The sequence below is a fragment of the Aulonocara stuartgranti genome, assembly GCF_965226115.1.
Source record: "Aulonocara stuartgranti genome assembly, chromosome: 3".
NCBI classification, from domain to species: domain Eukaryota; kingdom Metazoa; phylum Chordata; class Actinopteri; order Cichliformes; family Cichlidae; genus Aulonocara; species Aulonocara stuartgranti.
Window position 1 is genome coordinate 27,571,864 of NC_138941.1, and position 20,153 is coordinate 27,592,016.

Genomic DNA, 20,153 nt, shown 5'->3' on the forward strand with positions numbered 1-20,153 from the left:
GTTCAATAACCCTGAACGGGCCGTCATACAGCGGCCGCAGCGGTGTCCTGTGGGCATCGTGCCTGACAAAAACAAACTTAGCAGTCTCTAAAGTCTTTGGAACAAAGGTGTCAGGCACGCAATGGTGCACCGGACCAGGAACCCGAAGCGAGTGCAAAAGCGGGGTGAGAGAGAGCACCGATGGATCGAAGCAGGGAGGAGGATTTTCAGGCAAGAATTCTCCAGGCATGCGGAGGGGCTGACCAAACACTAGCTCAGCTGGGGAAGCGCTGAGATCCTCCTTAACCGCAGAGCGCAGCCCAAGCAAAACCCACGGGAGGCGGTCAACCCAATTGCCATCCTTTAAGGAGGCGCGAAAGGCAGCCTTCAGCGACCGGTGGAACCGTTCACACATCCCATTAGCCTGCGGGTTGTATGCGGTTGTGCGGTGGACTTTAGCCCCCAGTCCATCAGCCATGGCCGACCAAAGCTCGGAAATGAACTGGGGGCCTCTGTCTGACGTAATGTCCGCGGGTGGGCCGAAACGCGAGACCCAGGTCGACAAAAACACCTTGGCCACCACTGCTGCGGTAGTGGACGCCAGGGGGACCGCCTCCGGCCACCTGGTGGTCCGGTCAACAACAGTCAAAAGGTGCGTAAAACCTTGTGACTGCGGCAAGGGACCCACCAGATCGACATGCACATGATCGAAACGTTTGCCGGGTATGAAGAACGGCTCCAGGGGCGCCTTGGTGTGTTTATGAACCTTCGCGCGCTGGCAGGGAATGCACGCCGACGCCCATTCCTTAACAGATTTGCGAAGGCCTGGCCAAACAAATTTAGAGCTGACCAGTTTAACAGAGGCCTGGACCCCTGGATGAGAGAGAGCATGTACCGAGTCAAAAACTTGACGACGCCAGGAAGCGGGAACCACAGGGCGAGGGCGGCCGGTGGAAACGTCACAGACGAGGAGGGGACCACCGTCCTGCACGGGTCTGTCCTCCAGTATGAGGCCCGTCTGGGTGGATTTAAGCGCGAGGATGTCAGGGTCACCGCTCTGATCGGCAGCCATGGCGGAGTAGTCTATGCCGAGAAAGACGGGAGAAACCAGCGCACGGGACAAACAGTCAGCCACATGATTGGATTTACCAGCCACGTGCCGAATGTCCGTGGTAAACTCAGAAATGGCTGCCAACTGGCGCTGCTGGCGTGCACTCCATGGATCGGAAACCTTGGACATGGCAAACGTCAAGGGTTTGTGGTCCACGTATGCGGTAAAGTGACGACCCTCGAGAAAAAACCGGAAATGACGAGACGCCAGGTGGAGCGCCAGTAGCTCCCTGTCAAAAACGCTGTAATTGCGTTCGCTGTCACGTAGCGTACGGCTGAAAAAGGCGAGCGGTTGCCAGACACCCGAGATTCGCTGTTCCAGCACCGCACCCACCGCTATGTCCGACGCATCAGTGGTCAACGCAATCGGCGCTGAGGGGGATGGGTGGGCCAGAAGGGCAGCATTAGCTAACGCTGACTTAGCATCAGAAAACGCTTGGATGCTGTCCGGAAACCAGTCAACGGGGTCATTAGCTTTTTTACCCTTTAACGCCCGATAAAGGGGCTTCAGCAGATGTGCCGCTCTGGGGAGAAAACGGTTGTAAAAATTCACCATCCCCAAAAATTCCTGCAGTGCCTTAACAGTCGTGGGACACGGAAATTCCGAAACAGCTCGGACTTTGTCAGGCAACGGAACCGCGCCCTCGGCGGAAACACGGTGCCCAAGGAAATCGAGAACGGGCAACCCAAACTGGCATTTAGACGGATTAATAATCAGTCCATGCTCCGCCAAACGCTGAAAAACCTGACGCAGATGGAACATGTGCTGCTCCTTCGAGCTGCTGGCCACCAGTATATCATCAAGATATACAAAAACAAAGGGCAGCCCGCGCAAGACCGAGTCCATCAACCGCTGGAAGGTTTGGGCGGCACCTTTCAGGCCAAACGGCATGCGCAGAAACTCGAAAAGGCCGAAAGGTGTAATTACGGCGGTTTTGGGGACATCCTCCGCGCGCACGGGAACCTGGTGATATCCCCGTACCAAATCGATCTTAGAAAAAACCGAGGTCCCCGCAAGATGGGCGGAAAAATCTTGGATGTGGGGAATGGGATAACGATCGTTCTCCGTGACATTATTAAGACGGCGGAAATCCCCACAAGGTCGCCACCGACCATCAGATTTAGGCACCATGTGTAACGGAGAAGCCCAGGCACTGTTCGAACGCTGCACGATGCCCAGACGCTCCATGGTGGCAAATTCTTCCCTAGCGACAGCCAGTTTGGCGGGGTCGAGGCGGCGCGCGTGCGCGAACACCGGGGGCCCTACTGTAGTTATGTAATGCTCTACCCCATGCTTCGTCACCGTGCTCGAGAAAGTGGGGACAGTGAGTGAGGGAAACTCAGAAAGCAAACACTGAAAAACGTCACCCGAATCTACTGAGTTAGCATGCACCACGGGCTGAGCACCCCGAGTCAAACAGGGTAATGAGGAAAAGGACACAGCATCAATTAAACGTCTGTTAGCCACATCAACCAGTAGTCCGTGAGCACAAAGAAAATCAGCGCCTATTATAGGCACAGAGCTAGCAGCAACAACAAAGTTCCACTGAAAGTCACGGTCGTGAAAGCAAACAGTCACCAACCTTTCACCGAAGGTTTTGATGGGAGAGCCATTAGCCGCTGTTAGCAATGGCCCGCAACCCTCAGCTAGCCTGTCCGAGCCAGCCGGGGGAAGAAGGCTCTTCTGTGAGCCGGAGTCCACCAGGAAACGCCTCCCCGAGCGTGAGTCCTCTAAGAAAAGCAGCCTTTCCTTGTTGCCAGCGGTCGCGGCTGCTACAGAGCGCTGACATGCCCGTTTCCCTGGGTCTGGAAACTGCAAGGCGGGAGGCAGCGCCGTGCCTTCGCTCCAAAACGCTGGTGATAAAAACAAAGCCCCTTTCCGCGGTGCCGCCGTGCAGCGATTCCGGCCACAGTGGACGAGTCGGAGGGCCCGTGGAGCATCGGTGAGGGGGAGGGGGAAAACGCTGGTGGGTCCTGAATAACCGTCTGGACGCCGAAAGTCCTGGTAGCCAGGAGGATGCGATCCGCCTCTTCCGCAAGGGAGCGGTAATCCTTCGTGGCCAATAGCGGGGAGTTGGCAAGGCCAGCGCGCACTGGAGCCGGCAGCTGTCGAAGAAAGAGGTGGGTGAAGAGAAATCCTCCGTCCTCCGCGCCCAGCAAGGACAGCATGCTCTCCATGAGCTCGAGGGCGGTGCCGTCGCCCAGGCCCACGATGGAAAGGAGTTTCTCGGCCCGCTCAGCATCAGAGAGGGAGTAACGCCGCAGCAGCAGCCCCTTGAGGGCGGCGTACTTGCCCTGGGCTGGGGGATCCCGGAGGAGAGTCATCACACGGCGGGTTGACAGCGGGTCAAGTGAGGCCACCACATGGTGGTATTTAGTGTCGTCGGCTGAAACTCCACGAAGAGCAAACTGAGCTTCTACGTGCATGAACCATGAAGGAGGATCGTGAAGCCAAAAATCCGGCAATTTAAGCGCCACAGCAAACGCAGCCATCGGCGGAGGTGAAGGTCCGGCGGCCGCCGATGCTTCCAGGCCAGAGCTGGCTTCGTCGTCGAGCCTTAGCATGTTCACTACAGGGGTCACCAATGTGGAGGTATGTAACAACGACAGGAGAGGTCTCAGTGTCTCACTCCAACAACTTTATTAACTGACAGAACTTCACATATAGTCAGCGCCAAAATCTCCACCCCCACACTTCCTTTCAACTTGTGTGTGAGTGGAGCCACCTGGTGGTCCGCCACATTATCATTTATATTAAAAACAAATTGTTATGCTCACTTCTAGCTCTGGTATTTTATTCTTTAATACCAAATAATCTGTATTTATCTTATACTGGGTCTGATAGGCCCTTGGTTCATCCGCCATCTGAAATGAGTCTGCAGATTTTCTTGGGAGTTGCTGCCTTTTCTAAACAGAAAACTGACCTGAATGTGGGGCTTCTGTTCTTTTAGGGAGATGAGTTCTTGCTCACAGGTAGAAAACACTGGAGTGGAAGGAGCATTTTTTACATTCAATAATCTCATTTTATGAAACTTTGGATTTGTTTGATATGAGCATTCATATCAAACATATAATGCTATATACATGGAAGAAAATGGGAAAAGGGTTTATAGGCCTAGTTGAATATATGCAAATTTAGGTTTGTTAGAAAATCAGACAGTTTATATCACAAATAGCTCTGTTTGTGGATGCAGCTTCTAATACTCTATAAGACCTCCAAGAGTCTTCTTTATCAGCTGATTCTCTGAGATCATAGTCTGGCTCTATGAGTCAATCTCAGCAACACGACCACCTGACTCACCACACATTTCAGCTTGTTAGCTCTAGGAGGCACTCCAGATCTCTGTATACTTAAGAAGATCTGAATTCCACTGCAGTAAATATTTAGCCTGAGTCAGTTTTACTGGTGTTTTAAACAGTTTGAACAACTTTTCACCAGGACATCATTCTTTTTGGTCTGAAAAGAACTTTGAATTTGCTCTCTGTGTCAAGTTCAATTAAACTGCATATAACTACATATAACTGACAAACAATATTAAATGTTTAGTAAACAAATGACTTCATGAGGACTTAAATATAAATTTGTTTCTCAAATATAAGTGTTTAGTCTCATATACATAGTTACAGTCAGGTATTACAAAAAAGACTTCCACGTATTTATTTTATTTATTTATTTTTTTAATTTTAAAAATAGATAATATAACTGCATGACTATTTAAAAAGTGGAGAAATGTAGAATATATTTATTTGACATGTGTGGCTTTGCTGTTAAACAGATTAATTTTTCTATGACACTGAGACGGAAGTTTAAAACAACACACGGGGTGACCCTTTTAAGAACCAATCAAGAGTAACCCAGTTTTTATGCTGTTGGCTGCTCTTTTCCTCCAAATCTTCAGTTGACGAGACCTCTGAAAAGATGCATCTCTGTATCATCCTCTGTGGGATATGTAAGTGTCTCAGTAGAAGATTCATGTATATTCAGGTAGGGTTATATTTTCATACCTGATTATGCTTCTTTAACAATGTGTATTTTTCTGACACAGTTCATCTGTCAGCTGTGATCCAGTCAGCTACAGTCAAGCAGGAGACTGGGGTGAGATTTGCTGCTGTTGGGGACAACGTGACTTTGCGTTGCTTTTATGAAAGCCAAGTGGCGATGCACTTCTCCTGGTACCGACAATTCTTAGGAAGCCAACCTAAGCGCCTCTCTACAATTTACAAATATGATAAGCCATCTGAAGTCCTCCACACATTGGAGAAGAACCCTCGTTTCTCTGTGGAAAGAAAGGAAGGGACCAATCATCTACAAATCTCTGGTGTCCTTCTCTCAGATTCAGCTACATACTACTGCGGGAGCTCACATTCCAACATGGTGGAATTTGGAGAAGGGATCTTTCTGAGTGTTCGAGGTATTTTGCTTCTATTTTTCATGAACACCTTTTATTCCATGTTCCTTTAGCGTTCCCGTGCTTAGACTCTAGGGCCGATGTGCCATTTCCCCCCAGTCACTCCCTCCAGCTCTTCCAAGGGGACACTGGGGCCTTCACAAACCAGACAAAAGATTTACTCTTTCCATTGAGTCGTTGTCTGCCTTGTCTGAATGACCTCAACTGACTTATTTTCTTTTTTTAAAATCCTTACCATCCAAAAAGATTCGTGTTTTATTGTCTAAATATTATAACTGGTATGAACTGGTTCTGTAATGGAGCTTTTCTACTGTAACTGAGCACTCAAATCGCTTTAAACCAGCAGTCCCCAACCTTTTTTGCGCACAGACCGGTTTATGTCCGACAATGTTTTCACAGACTGGCCTTTAAGTAGTTGCAGATAAATACAACAAAATAAAACCAGTACCAGTACCAACCCCCCCCCCCCCCCCCAATATTTATTCATAACACACAGGAAAAGACCTATGGAAACCAAGTAAACAATAAAAATTTCACACGTGATGTGGATTTTTATATTTCTACTTACCTCCTTTGTTTTTTGTCCTCTCCACTTATTATTTTTTTTAGTTCACCTTTGCCTTATCAGCCTTTGTCTATTCAGTGTAGCCTACTGTGCATTTAGCTTATATATTTTTTTCATCTAGCCAGTTAGCGAGTATATTTTTTTACCTGCCGTTATTGTGCATTTTTTTGGTTTTTGTTTATTTTGCAGTGTCCTTTTCTTTGAAAACCTGTTAATATTTTGTTGGTGTAGATTGGGAAGATCATCAACAGTATCTTCATTGATACATGCATATACATTCCAGATCTACAAAAAATGACACATAAAGCTACTTTCTCAAATTTCTACTTTTTTTCAGCAGCTAATCACCAGACAATTGACCAAGAACCAGCATCCATGACCATCCAAGTTGGTGACTCAGTGATGTTCAACTGTACAGTACACACTGGAACCTGTGACGAAGAACATAGCGTCTACTGGTTTAGACGCGGATCTCACCCAGGAATTGTTCACACATATATAAATACAAGTAAACCGGTCTCTGTGAAGTCTCCTTCACAGAGCTGTGTGTACCATTTGCAGAAAATGAACCTTAGCTCCGTTGATACTGGGACCTATTACTGTGCGGTGTCCTCCTGTGGGGAGATACTGTTTGGTAATGGAAGCAAGCTCATCATCAGCGATGATGTTAAAGACCGAGATGCTGAGGTAAAGATTTTGATGTGGCTCTCTATCATTAGAGCCGGGATTCTCTTGATCTTTCTACCCTTGTGTATTTGTGTATTTGTCAGAAAGAGCTGTTAATTCAGCAAACTTGTGTTACGCAAAACTTAAACACAAGTTTATTTGGTCAAGAAGAAAATAGATGAAGAGATGAACGGGTGTCAACATGTTCATGTACTCAGTCGCAATATTTGCCGTTGTACATTTTTATTTTTAGAATATAAGTTTATTACTGTAAAGACTTTTAAAAAATTGGACGCAATTAGTAACACCCACCCAGACACAGGGCATTTCAAAATCTGTATTATAGATTTCATACATTCGTTGTCATAATGATTGATTACATTTTCACATTGTGTTAGAGTTTGCTCATGTTTCATTTATATTAATTTTTTACATGACTGTATAAGTACCCTAAAGTGTGTAGTTAGTTTGTTGACCATCCCCGTGTATACACATATAGTTGTAACTGGAGTGATAATATGTTTGTTGCTTAATAATTGTTAAAAATAAAGACGTATCAAGAAACTTGAAATTTCTTGTTTGACTTGTTTCTTTTAGTAAATGAATTTAACCCCTTCATTCCTAATTCACAAACCATAAGCTCACACACACACACACACACACACACACACACACAGCAAAATAATGCAAAGAACCAAATTTTTAAGACTGAGAATCCTTTGCAAACAGTAATAGTTAATTAGTAATCAGCAAGTTTCTAAGCAAAAACATAGCTTACTTTTCTTTACTCGTTGTTTGAGAAGGGGAGATGTCATTGTATTGCATATCATGCTTAAAACCACCGATGTGTAAGAATAAAGTGAATGTGGAGTTTCAAACAAGCACATGACGTTTTGTTTAGGACTATGATAAGATCACTACTACCATTATTTTTTGATATGTAGCGCACAAAAAACTGATGACGACATAACATATAGAAATGAGACTGATACCTAAATTCATTATACATCTATAATGTAAAAGCGTAAACATAAAGTACGGTAGCACACAATATTTTCAGATACAATCATAATGTTAAATAGGATCTTGCTGATACTTCTGTAAGAAGCTTTCCAAGTCACAGTGGTACAATGGTCCTTTTTTTTTTCCTGGTGTATTTCAATTCAGGCCTTTCAGTCTCTTTGGCTGACCATGACATCAGAATAAACCACGGTGTCCTGACTGTTTTTGAGAGATGATGAGATGAGATAGCCTTTATTTGTCAGTTGCAGGTCTTTTGCCCACAACTGAGATGACAGACCTTGCCGACCGTACATACAATACAAACATCACATTGGGGAGACAGGTCAGGCCAGGTAGCGAGGAAAAAAAAACATTGAAATGTGCAACACAAAAGGATAATACAGGAATGCACAGGTATCAACACACCATAACACAATAAACACAGACAAGCAACACGGGAAAGAGTTCCAGTGTGTACATCTGATCTGGGACCGCTGCAATCTTTCGACTGCGCCTCCAACTGACCCGATGTCCACATCATGGGGGAGGTAAGCGTTGGAGGTGGCGTTGGATCCGGGGTAGGGAGGGTGATGCGTCAGTGAGTGCTTATCAGTATCAGTATATGTATGTGTGTGCGTGTCCATAGTTCAGCTGAGACAGTGTCCTTTGCCCTGCCAGGCTAAGTAAACAGTCTTCCAGCCAACCCAGGTGGCCTTGTAGGGAATGGGAAGGAACAGACTCAACACAGTCGTTATCAGGGAGTTGTTGTTCGGCTCCAGCCTTGAGCTGGCGCTGAAAGGGTAGCCGCATTATGATGGTAATTGAGAATTTCAAGCTGTTTTTTAACACTCCGACACTGGTCTCTCAGTCTCCCGTTAATAGCTGCGAGCTTGTTATTAGCTGTCGATTCTGTGGTCTTGTCACTCTTTTTGCTCACATAGCAGATTCTGAGACCTCACGACCGCAGCCAACTGATCCGAGGTGTAATCGAGCTCCGCCCAGAGATGTTGTTCTGAGTTGATTCTTTCCTGATGTAATCCAACATACATACGCTCAAAGGTGTTATTCTGAGCATTCACTGCAGTCGTAAGCAGTGTTGGGTAAGTTACTTTAAATTAGTAACTTAGTAACATTACTAGTTACTTCTATCAAAAGTAACTCAGTTACTTCAAGTTACTCGTTACTTTCAGAGTAACTAGTTACTAGGGAAAGTAACTTTGGTTTTACTCAGAATTCTCTTGTTAATGTGTTGCTTCCGTAACTGGATACCCAGCAAGATTGCCAGTCTTCTAGCTTGCTTACTTGCCACAAGTGCACTGTGCCACCTACCAATAGAAAGGAAAAAATAATGTGCACATTTCCACGAGAGAAATCCCACACCTGATTCTATCCTAGCCTGCTTTTTACATCCCACACAAAAACTGCAGTCGTGGTGCTTTCGATTGTACTCAGAACTCGGAAATTCTGCCTTCTGAATAGGAAGATGTAGGTAACACCAGACTGCAGATGAGCTGCATGCAGAGCTGGACTGGGACAAAAAAATCGTCCCGGGCATTTTGACTTGAGACCGGCCCACCATTATAGGAAAAATCATAAAGCCTTTGAATGAAAACAAACACTGTTGTGACAATGATGTACACTGTTCTGATGGTATATATGTATCAATCTATCAATTGTTTGTTGCAAGACTCAGATAATTATTTTTTTTAAAAGTGAGACATTTTAAATGAGAATAAGAAAGTATTTCTTTGTGCCCCCCTTTCCCTTTTAATGCCCTACATGGCCCCCTGGCAACACTTTGCTAGATCCGCCCCTGCACAGTTACCAGCTGTCAGCTACTTAGAAAAGGATCCTGGTGTTATTTGTCTCTTAGAAACAGTTCATAACTTCCCTTCAACTCATTCATGTCACCTAAAAGGTAAACCTGTTTCTCCATCACAACTCTGATGATTCAGTAAGGACATCTCCTGGTTTCATCTTCATGTTTCCCTCTCATCACATAACCAAACCGATATCATGACCAGCAGGTTTACAGCTGTGACTCCAGCCAACATCAGCTGATACTAGAAATTAATATTAAATAAATTCTAACAACAGCTGATCAAGCTTAAAAGTGCTGCTGTTGTTTACCGCGACATCTGCTGGTTTCCTCTTTCTGGCGCAAAGTGGGCAATAAACAAACAAGAGAGAAAAGCCGATCAGCTGATCATTGATCAGGTTCATGATTGAAGTAGAAACAGGAGAGGGAGGGGGGAGAATGAGAGAAGAAGAGGCAGCTGTGCAGCGTAAACACAGAATAAATCCAGCTTTGTGTCTTTTTCATTGCAGCTGAAGTCCGGGACAAACTGTGTTCCTTTTCACCTCAATACGAAAAGCATGATATTTTCTCTGAATACGAGACGATTCCGTTTTTTACGGGATGGTTGGCAACTCTAATAATTAACCATATGAACAAAATAAAGTTCAACATCAGTATCATAGCACCCACCCAGCTGTATAGAAACTCCGTCATGCTAGCTAGCACGCAGTACGAAAAAGTCAGCATAACGAAAATAAACTCCACCTAAACTTGGTTTATATGTGACTCAGATACACTGCAGGTCATAACTTCTTACCTGAAGTTCAGTTCACCTGATACTCGGACCGGCGGCTGCTTCGGGTCTCTCCTCTTGCCTCCCTTTTCCTTCATCCACCTGCTGGCTTCCACCACTTGCTAATGTTATTGAAAATGTGGAAGCTCCGCGATAGCCACCACACGAAGTAACGAATAACGAGCCTACCTAAATCCCAGTAACGAGTAACGCGTTCCTGGTTTTGGCATAATAACTAGTTACCGTGCTCGTTACCACAATAATAACGTAGTTACTGTAACGCGTTACTTAATAACGCGTTAGTCCCAACACTGGTCGTAAGCGCCTCCAAGCTCTTAACCATGCTGCCTTCAGTGAGCCCTTTCTGAGAAGTCGCACCTGTCGTTCCAATCCCAGCGGGCAGCCTTGTGGGGGTTTGAACAGCCGGTTCCGCTCTCTTAATTCTCCGATAAGCCAGGGCCAAGCCAGCTCCGATCAGCAAGAACCCTGTTATCATGGCTCCGAACAGGTAGATATCTTCAGCGTCGTCGATCGACAGTCCCGCCAGGCACACGATCCTCTGCCACCCGTCCATCGTGTATCCGGCAGGGAAAGTCCCTCCAGGGCACTCGGGTTCTCCCGAGCCCAGACTTCTCGTTAAAGGGTGTCAATAGCATTCAGAGACCAGTTGATCAAATCCATAATTCTCTTTTAGGTTTTAGACACAGACTGTGAGAGAGTGTTGCAGGGAAAGTAATACAAAAAAGACACGAGACTAGACAAGGACATAAGAACTAGCAGGGAAGATAAGGGAGAGGAGAAAAGTGCGTCCGCCTCCTCCGAGAGCCAAAGACTGATGATTTTTCACTGGAGATCTGCAGGCGGAAATTCTGGGAGCAGAAGACACTGAAGCATAGATGACTCCAGATCTACTCTGAAAAAACATGAAATATATATAGATACATCACACATGTTCTGACTGCTTGGACAAAGAGAGACAACAGCTCATATTTTATTTTATGAGGTAAAGGGCCATTGGTCCTCATGTAGTTATAGTTCAAATAAAATGTCAACACTTTTATGCTTGAAATCCCCTGTCTGTAATAGCATAGCAGTAAGTCTATTTATTCCCAAATAGCTAACATATTGCACTATAAAGCCAGTATTTACGTTGTTTTTGATTATGTACAAGGGCTGAAAACTATGACCACAAATCTGGCACAATGCTCACAACATTTTTCAAATTCTTAACTCTGAGGTTGCATTTCTCAAAATAGCTGATGCATGCAAACAGGAGAAAACAGGAATTTCTTTACAGCGATACTATTAAATTAAGTCAGCAGTGTAATGCATATGCATGTATAGATAGGTGGCAGTATATGTAGAAAGCAAAATCAAGAAAGCCAAAGAGCAGGCTGTAGGTGTGTTTGAGAGTCATAGAGACAAGGCGCAGGAAGGAGGGAGCTGAGCACACCAAGCCCACACCAAACCATCGAAGCTCGTGCAGCCAATGAATCTTCAGTTAACTCCTGCATGACAAAATATAGCACAAAAGAAAACAAAAGAGAGACACCTAGTGCCAGGATGATCTTGAGATAACCAAATGTGCAAAGAGGTGTAGCTCTCTCACAACCTTTAATTCATGTTTCAAAATGCCAATTTTCTTTGTATGAGAATAAACCATCACAATGATTGTAATACACTGTGTACTAAGGAATAATCGTTCACCTAACAAAGCAGGAAATATAAGCCCTGTCTTCCTGACAAGAAATTTAAAGCTTTACCCTCTTAAAATCTCAATTTCAAGAGATTAACTTGATTGACAGAGTCTGCAAAGACATTTAGAACAAAGCCTAACAGACACACAAAAGTCCACTATTCTGAGAAAGTTTCTAAAAACTTTGATGACTCCAGTTTCTATAATGTCAAGGAACCATGTTTGTTACTGCTGATGATTTATTCATCATCACTGAAATAAAGATTTTGAGTGATTTCAGGGATTTTGGAGACTAACTATAGTTTTTAGTTAAGTGTTTTGGTAAATGCACTTGGACCTCTTATTTAAAGGCTAAAACTAACACATTTATACTGAGTATAGTATATTTTGGATCTAATCATTGGTATATGCGGTTTGCATTTAGGTTGTAAGGTATCTAACTAGTGTGGAAAGAATAATATGAGCCTTTTAAAAAAAACTTTAGGGTATAAAACTTGCAGAATAAACAAAGGACAAAAGATACAAAAAACATTCATGCAATACTTGGCTGTCTTGTGGAGATCCATCAGATTCGGATGTTACTGTAAACAAAGATATAGACAATCAGTGGTAGTTACTGTATATATTTGAAATGTCAACATATAGAATCAAAGCATTATGTACTATAAAGTAACATTTAGCCTTTCAGCTGGATAGATAAAGAGAGAGAGCATTCAGTGTAAAGTATAATTTTACATACTTTTCAGGTCTTTTCCGTGATTCTTCCAATGTGCCCATGCAAGTAGAAGAGTCGTTATCCCAAGGATAATATTTGAAAGCATCAATGCAATAAAAGCAGGGCTGATATCATGTAATTTGGTGACACGAGAAGAATAAAGAAGAAATAAATAATTACATTTACATTACATCAGCTTAGGTATGTTAGACTTACTGATACAAAACATGCACGTCTTACTGCGAATTTTGATTGTGGTTCCATTTGCAAACATTGTATGTCCACATGAAGTCACAGCACAATAGTAGGTCCCAGCATCGTCCAAGGTGAGGTTCCATATGAACCTCACCTTGCTGATTTCAGTCCTCCCATATGGAAAAGATACATATAAATCTTATAAAGTTTGTATCTGTCTTGTGTGAAACTTGTATGAAAAGCATATAAGAGTGAAAACAGATATAAGATCCCTTGAAAAATTATATAATGAAACTAGTATGTTTCGGATACTTACTAAAACAATATATGAAAGTAATGAGAAAGTGGCCAATTTCATGAGTAAATCATGTAAGCCTTATATGATTTACTCATGAAAGTGGCCACTTTCATGAGTAATCACATATAAGTTTTTACTATTTCTTTTCCATATGGGCTCTGACATGTGTTCTCATTTTCAGATGAATAAATCATCTCTGGAGCAGAATTCTCAGAGTTTTTTATCCATGTGATACTAATATGTTCTGGTGCACACTGAGCAGAGGTAACTGAACAGCTGATAGTCACAGAGTCTGCTGACTGCACTTTCTGGGACTCTGACTGATGGATTACAGAGTCACTGATCAGGTTTGTACCTTGGAAAAGAAACCGTTGACCCAGTTATTAGCTTTGTAGTCAATTTGAGAGAAAGAAAAAAAGATAAATGAATGAATAAAAACTTTTGAAATGTAAACACATTGTACCTTTAATCAGGAGAAAGGTTCCTTGTCCAAATTCACACTTATTTAGTGTTAACACTCCACAGTAGTATGCACCAGTGTCGTCCTGTATAGTCTTGGATATGGTCAGATGACTCTTGAAGCTTTTAGATTTTAATAAAAAAAAATGCTGAGACGGTTCTTTGAATATTGTCAGATAATACAGATTTCTGGAAGAGCTGTACCACGAACAAGCCACTTACTAAAGGACCATTAGGTACACATAGAAACGTCCACTCCAAACTTACCCACCGTACACCTCCTATCAAGGAGAAGCAGCTGAAAAAACAAACTGTAAGAAGAACTACCTCAAAGCCAACTCTGAAGAACACTTAAAGGTTGGAAAGTCAGATTACGCTGATAACTAACCAATTACATCATGTTACAATGGATCTAAATACTTTTACTGAATTTTTCCATTTTTGTGTTTTGCACATTATATAGAAGCTAGTTTGTTACATCCATGAAATGCTGGTTTGCCATGCGCCATAATGTTATCATAATGTTGTCATAATTGGGGTGGCTGTGGCTCAGGTGGTAGAGCAGATCAGCTACTGATTGGAAGGTTGGTGGTTTGATTCCTGGCTCCTCCAGTCTGCATGCCAAATATCTTTGGGCAAGATACTAACCCCAAATTGCCCTCCGATGCGTTCATCGGAGTGTGAATGTGTGTGAACTTGAGTTTAGTGTGATTGCGTGAATGAGGCATGTTGTGTAGAGCGTTTTGAGTACTCCAGGAGAGTAGAAAAGCGCTATATAAGAATCAGTCCATTTACCATAATGTTGTCATAATGTTGCTATCTAAGGTCATTTAGGATACCGCAGAACAGGCCAGGAGAAAACAGAATGACATTATGGGTAAATGGTTTAAATGCATGGTTCTCATAATCCAGAATTGTGAAGGCTTTTTTTTACTCTACTGACTATATACTGCATTCACCTGCTTTTAGCACAGACAACAAATCAACCTCAGCAAACTGAGAGCCACAGATGCTGAGACATCCTGCTTAAACCACAAGGCATTTTTACTGTTAACAGCAAAGAGTCTATAAAAGTATCCTGCTTCTATAGTTAGAGTCAACAAGTAGAAATAACATGTCAAGACATATTTAGAAGACTTGACCTAATGTATGTTCACACCTTACACGTAATTACTGTGTGACAGAACCTGTTGGCTAACCTCACCAGCGCACAGAGGTTTAGGTGATTTCTTTTTCTTAGAAAAGGTCCACCCATTTGTGGTAAGTGCTTAAATTTGAGCTTCACTGCACCTAGCATTTGTTAGAAACTCTTTCAATAAGCAATGAATCAAATGTCATGAGTTACATTACTCTGATGAACCCTTGTCTTTTAAAAGTTCTGAATAGGATAAATAGTAATCTGTAACATATTGCATATCAAAAGTAACCCTCCTGAAACCTATTATTAAACGTGAACCCAAAACACAATAAATGGCCTGCATTTGTATAGCGCTTTTCTAGTCCATAGGACCCCAAAGCGCTTTACACTACATTCAGTCATTCACCCATTCACACACTGCAAGCTACATTGTAGCCACAGCTGCCCTGGGGCGCACTGACAATAACTGGATACACATGTAGAAACACATGTTTCTGCACATGTAGAAATCATGGAGATTGTGCAAACAGCTGTCACCATCCTTGTATCTTCTTCTGTGGTTCCCTATTACACACCCTCCTCTTTTCTTTTTTCTTTTTTGAGGGTTTGTTTCTTGTGTTTTTACTTCCTGGCTTTGTTCTTTGGGTTCCCTTTTAAGGTCTATTTTACAAAGAAAGTTTAACATGGACTGCATCTTTTGCTAATCTGCTTTCATAATTGTAACAGGTTACTTAAAATTCCAAGGAAACTCACCAATGAAATTGTACCATAATATAATCTTTTATGATTAGCTGATAAGGTCTGTGGCCCATTAGCCACTACTACCCAAGACTCTGTGAAACCAGCCATTTCAAGATGCTTGTCTAAGTGTGGTTGTATATAGACCACTAATTTGCACCTCCTCTTGCATGTTGAAGTGTCCTTAGAGAAGATACTTATCCTCAGTACCCCCAGGTTGTTTGTACACTTTACTTAAAAGGTCATTTTTAAATCAGGTCTCATGTTTGCCCCCTGCCTTGTGGAGTTCATTTGTCATTACAATACAATGTTAGGCCAGTATAACATTATGATGAAGTGCTTTCTTGCATGGCTCTCATAAACCACACATCAGAGTGCTTTTTTTTTGTTTTTACATGAGACAACAAATCAACCTGTGAAATACTGATGCTACAACATCCTGGTGAAACCACAGAGTATATTTTACTGTTAACTCCAAAGAGACTATAGAACAGCATCTCTTCTTTTTGATGGTACACATCAGCAAGAGGAAAGATGCTTCTCTGTGTAGCAAACAGAAAAATAACCCACCAAGAGTTGCTCATAATGAGTTTGACCTGGTATTTAGTAGATGTTATGCCAGTTAAGCAGCACTGAAAGATGGTTGGCTAATTTTGCATGCAGTGTGTTGAGGGGGCAGAATGCACAGCTGTGAATGTGAATCTTCTCTTTCAAATGTTGAGCTTGGTTGTTGACATGCATCATCATCATTCTGTGTTGAAACAGCATTGGTCACTTCATGCAAACCCCCCAAATACATTTTCAAAGAGCTTTTATTAATAAAGGGCAAACCTGTCATTTATACAATTTCAAACAAATTTAAAGTACATTCTTCTGAAACCTCCAGAGCAACTTAAATAAAGACAGTTTTGGTCCACTTCTTCACCTCTGTTCCTTCACACTGGAGTATACACACTCACTCTGGGTTTGATCTGTTTTTTTTCTTGATCTGTTAGTCTTGTGGTTGCGCAAAGCAGCGTAATGAAGGTTTTCTTTGTATTCGCTGTCTTGATGTAACTGGTGATAAAAAAAAAAGAAAAAATGGTCCACCATTATTGTATAAGACGTTATAAGAAATTATTGTATAAAGAGCTAAACTGCAGCAGCTTACAGGAGAGAAAGAATAAAGATGCTATGCTATTATTAGTTTTTATAGTAGAAAACGATTCCTACCTCTGTGCAAGTTGTAGAAGTTTCTGAAGGTGTTACAAAAGAAATTAAAACATTATTTAGATTTCAATGGAACAGGATGATCAAAACTTAATGTTGCCTTAAAAGTGTAACACTTACCTGCGCACCACCTGTGCTGTTTGCTCAGTTTGTACAACTTGAATGCCAGAAAACCAGTGAGGATGGCAGTTAATGCCAAGGCTCCACTGAAGAAATGCACCAAGAGAAGAGATTCTGCTTTTTCTGCAGAGAGCAACAAATATGACAGTGCTTTTAGCCTTTTTTTTTCTGGTTTAGGAAAAAAAGACTTTGACTACGTTCAAACAGTACTAAAATGCCTGTTTCTACTGGTTGATAGTGGTTGTTGCAAATTGCTGGTCTTAATCATGATTATCACAAAAAGACACCAAATTAAAGAAATTTACTTTAGGCTGATATAGGACAGAATTCCAAAGTATCCATGAAAATGCATTTTACAATTATCTCCAGCTAATATGGATGCAGCAAGTCGGTGAAGTGGTCAGCAGTTATGCCTCACAGCAAGAAATGTAAACCTGCTGATAAACAGGAACCTTTCTGTCTGCAACAGAAAGGTTTATATGTTCTTCCTGAACCTGTATGTTTTCCTTTGGTTTCTCCAGCATCCTCACACAATTCATTTTTAATGGTCAGATAAGAAAGGCTAACAGCAGCCTGAGTTGGAAAATATGTTTATGAAAAATCATTATTCTTGATGGGTTGTACGTATTATATCTAGATCTACTTTTATGCTTTAAGGAATTAATCCTACAAAGTTACTTACCCTTCACTGCAGTCCCACTTCCATACAGTATGTGTCCACATGAGGCCACAGCGCAATAGTGCTGAGAAAGATTCAGGCTCTTCATCGGCAAGTTGTACCCACAGGTGCTACCTTGTGTGTTGGGTTTCCTCTCACAGGGATTGTTCCTGCTTCCATTGGTGTAAATGATTCCTGGAAGAGTTGCTTCAGCCTTTCTGAACCAGTAAACACTGTGTTCTCCATCACAGGTCCCAGGTTGTACTGTACAGTTCAGAACCATAGAGTGCACTGGCTGTAGGGTTTCAGATGACAACTGGTAGACTAAAGCTTGGATGTTCTGATCCGAACCCTTTACACTGACAATTGTGCCTTCACAAAATTTAAAGTCATATAAATTGCTCATTACGCAGTAGTAAGTAGCTGAGTCTGAAGTTCTCAAATCTGATATCTTCAGTAAGTTTCCAGTACCCAGTGAAAAACGGGAAATGTTGAACGGATCCTGAAAAGTACCATTATGATTGTGCTTGTAGTATGTAGACATCAGCCTTGGTCTATTTCCTAAAGTTTGCTTATACCAGTAAAGCATCACTGCTGATTTGTCTTCACATTGGCATTCAAAAGTCAGAGTTTCCCCAACATGGGCTGGTTTAAAATGTAATGCTGTATTTTTCAAGAGCGTTGTATGAGCTGAGGAGAAAATGAGGACACAAATCACATAAATGTAAAAATAAATGTAATATATATCCAAAATATGCATCTTCCACCATAAGAATGCAACAAGCAAACATGTTGGTTTTAGGTTAAAATGAACAAGAAGGTACAAAGCACAACTTACCCATATTTGCCACGAGCAGACAGATGAAATACAAAGCACAGGTTGGAGGTGTCATCTTGCTTCAAATGCTGTGAGGAATGAACACAATCTGTATACGTTTTCCACTCTTCACAGAGAAGACTGTCTGATTGGCCAGTCAGTCTGAAGGTCCTATTTTGGAAACAGTCATGCACTCTCTCCTTAACAATAGATTGCATGGTTTATATATTTATACAATTCAATATCTATTTGAAATTCCAACAATATTTATATTAAGTCAATTAACTATGATTACATGTATAAAATATAAAACTTTATAAAGTTATATCAAACTTCATCAAAGCTTCAAAAGGTAAGTTTTTGTAATTAAACAAAACTATAGCGTTTAACTTTGTTATAACCCACAAATGAAGAAGAAATGAGGATTTACTTCCCTGCTTGGTAATATTAGTACAGTCCAGCAGCGGGACAAGCAGTGTATTCACTGAATTGGCATTGTTAGCAGTGTAACTTTAATTTTTACACTTTGTAAAGTTATTCGGTGGATTAGATTAAACCTTCAGGTCAGGGAATATGTTTGACAGCTCTGCACTAGAATAAGAATCACATATGGAAAAGAAATAGTAAAAACTTACATGATTTACTCATGAAAGTGGCCACTTTGTCATTACTTTCATATATTGTTTTAGTAAGTATCCAAAACATGCAAGTTTCATTATATAATTTTTCAGGGGATCTTATATCTGTTTTCCCTCTCGTATGCTTTTCATACAAGTTTCACACAAGGCAGATACAAACTTTATAAGATTTATATATATCTTTTCCATATGGTACCACATACCACACAATATACCACAATATCACAGTGGCCCATAGCGAGGGTGGGAGTAGGAGTCAATGCAACTACTGTTGGTTTGATTAGCTTAGCAGCATCAGAAATGTTCATGATTCAAGTGCAAATTTCTGAAGTAGTTTAGGACATGAATGTCTGTTTTCAAAAAATTAGTCACCTTCATTTTTCAATGGACACATTTGAGTTGGTTATGTGTACACATGATTGAAATGAGACAACTGACATCTGACCCATTTGGATAATCTCAAGAAGCCAGTGCACAATTCAAGCAACATATAACTTATAACTAACTGCCATCAGTGATTGCATTGGTAAGGGAACGCCTAAGACTGTTCACTGGTTGATAGACATCAACAGTATGATGTCTGTGATGCCCAACTCTTGGTTTTATTTCATCACTTTATAAACCACTTCACTATAAATTATGTTAAACAGTATCAAGTACATTTAGTGATTAAAACACTGCAAAGTGTTTGCCAAAGTAAATGAAGGAGCGCTTCAGCTCATGGAAAGCTGAATGTAACATGGTATTCGCTTCAATACTGCATCTCCCACTGCATTAAACATGAACGTGCTACTCCGTTCAGACATTTTCTAAACAGGGTTGTTGCCACTAATGAGGTAACACGCAATACACAAAATGGCTTCTCTTGACTCTTCTGTCTGAACTTGAGCACACTGTGGCCTAGAAGCCACAGGCCAGCCTTCCTGTACACAAGATACGTCTCAAGTTTCCACCAGTGGAAACCTGTTCTCACCTTATTCACCACAGGACTCAAAACAAAAGTCAACTGCTATGCGCTGGCTACTTTAAAGGTTGCACCCTCCACTCAAGTCACTGGTTACACGGGAGTATTAATAGATCAGATGGGTTTTTTGTGTTCGTCTTTGTCAGCATCTATTTCTCACCATTACATTACCTTGTTTCTACTCAG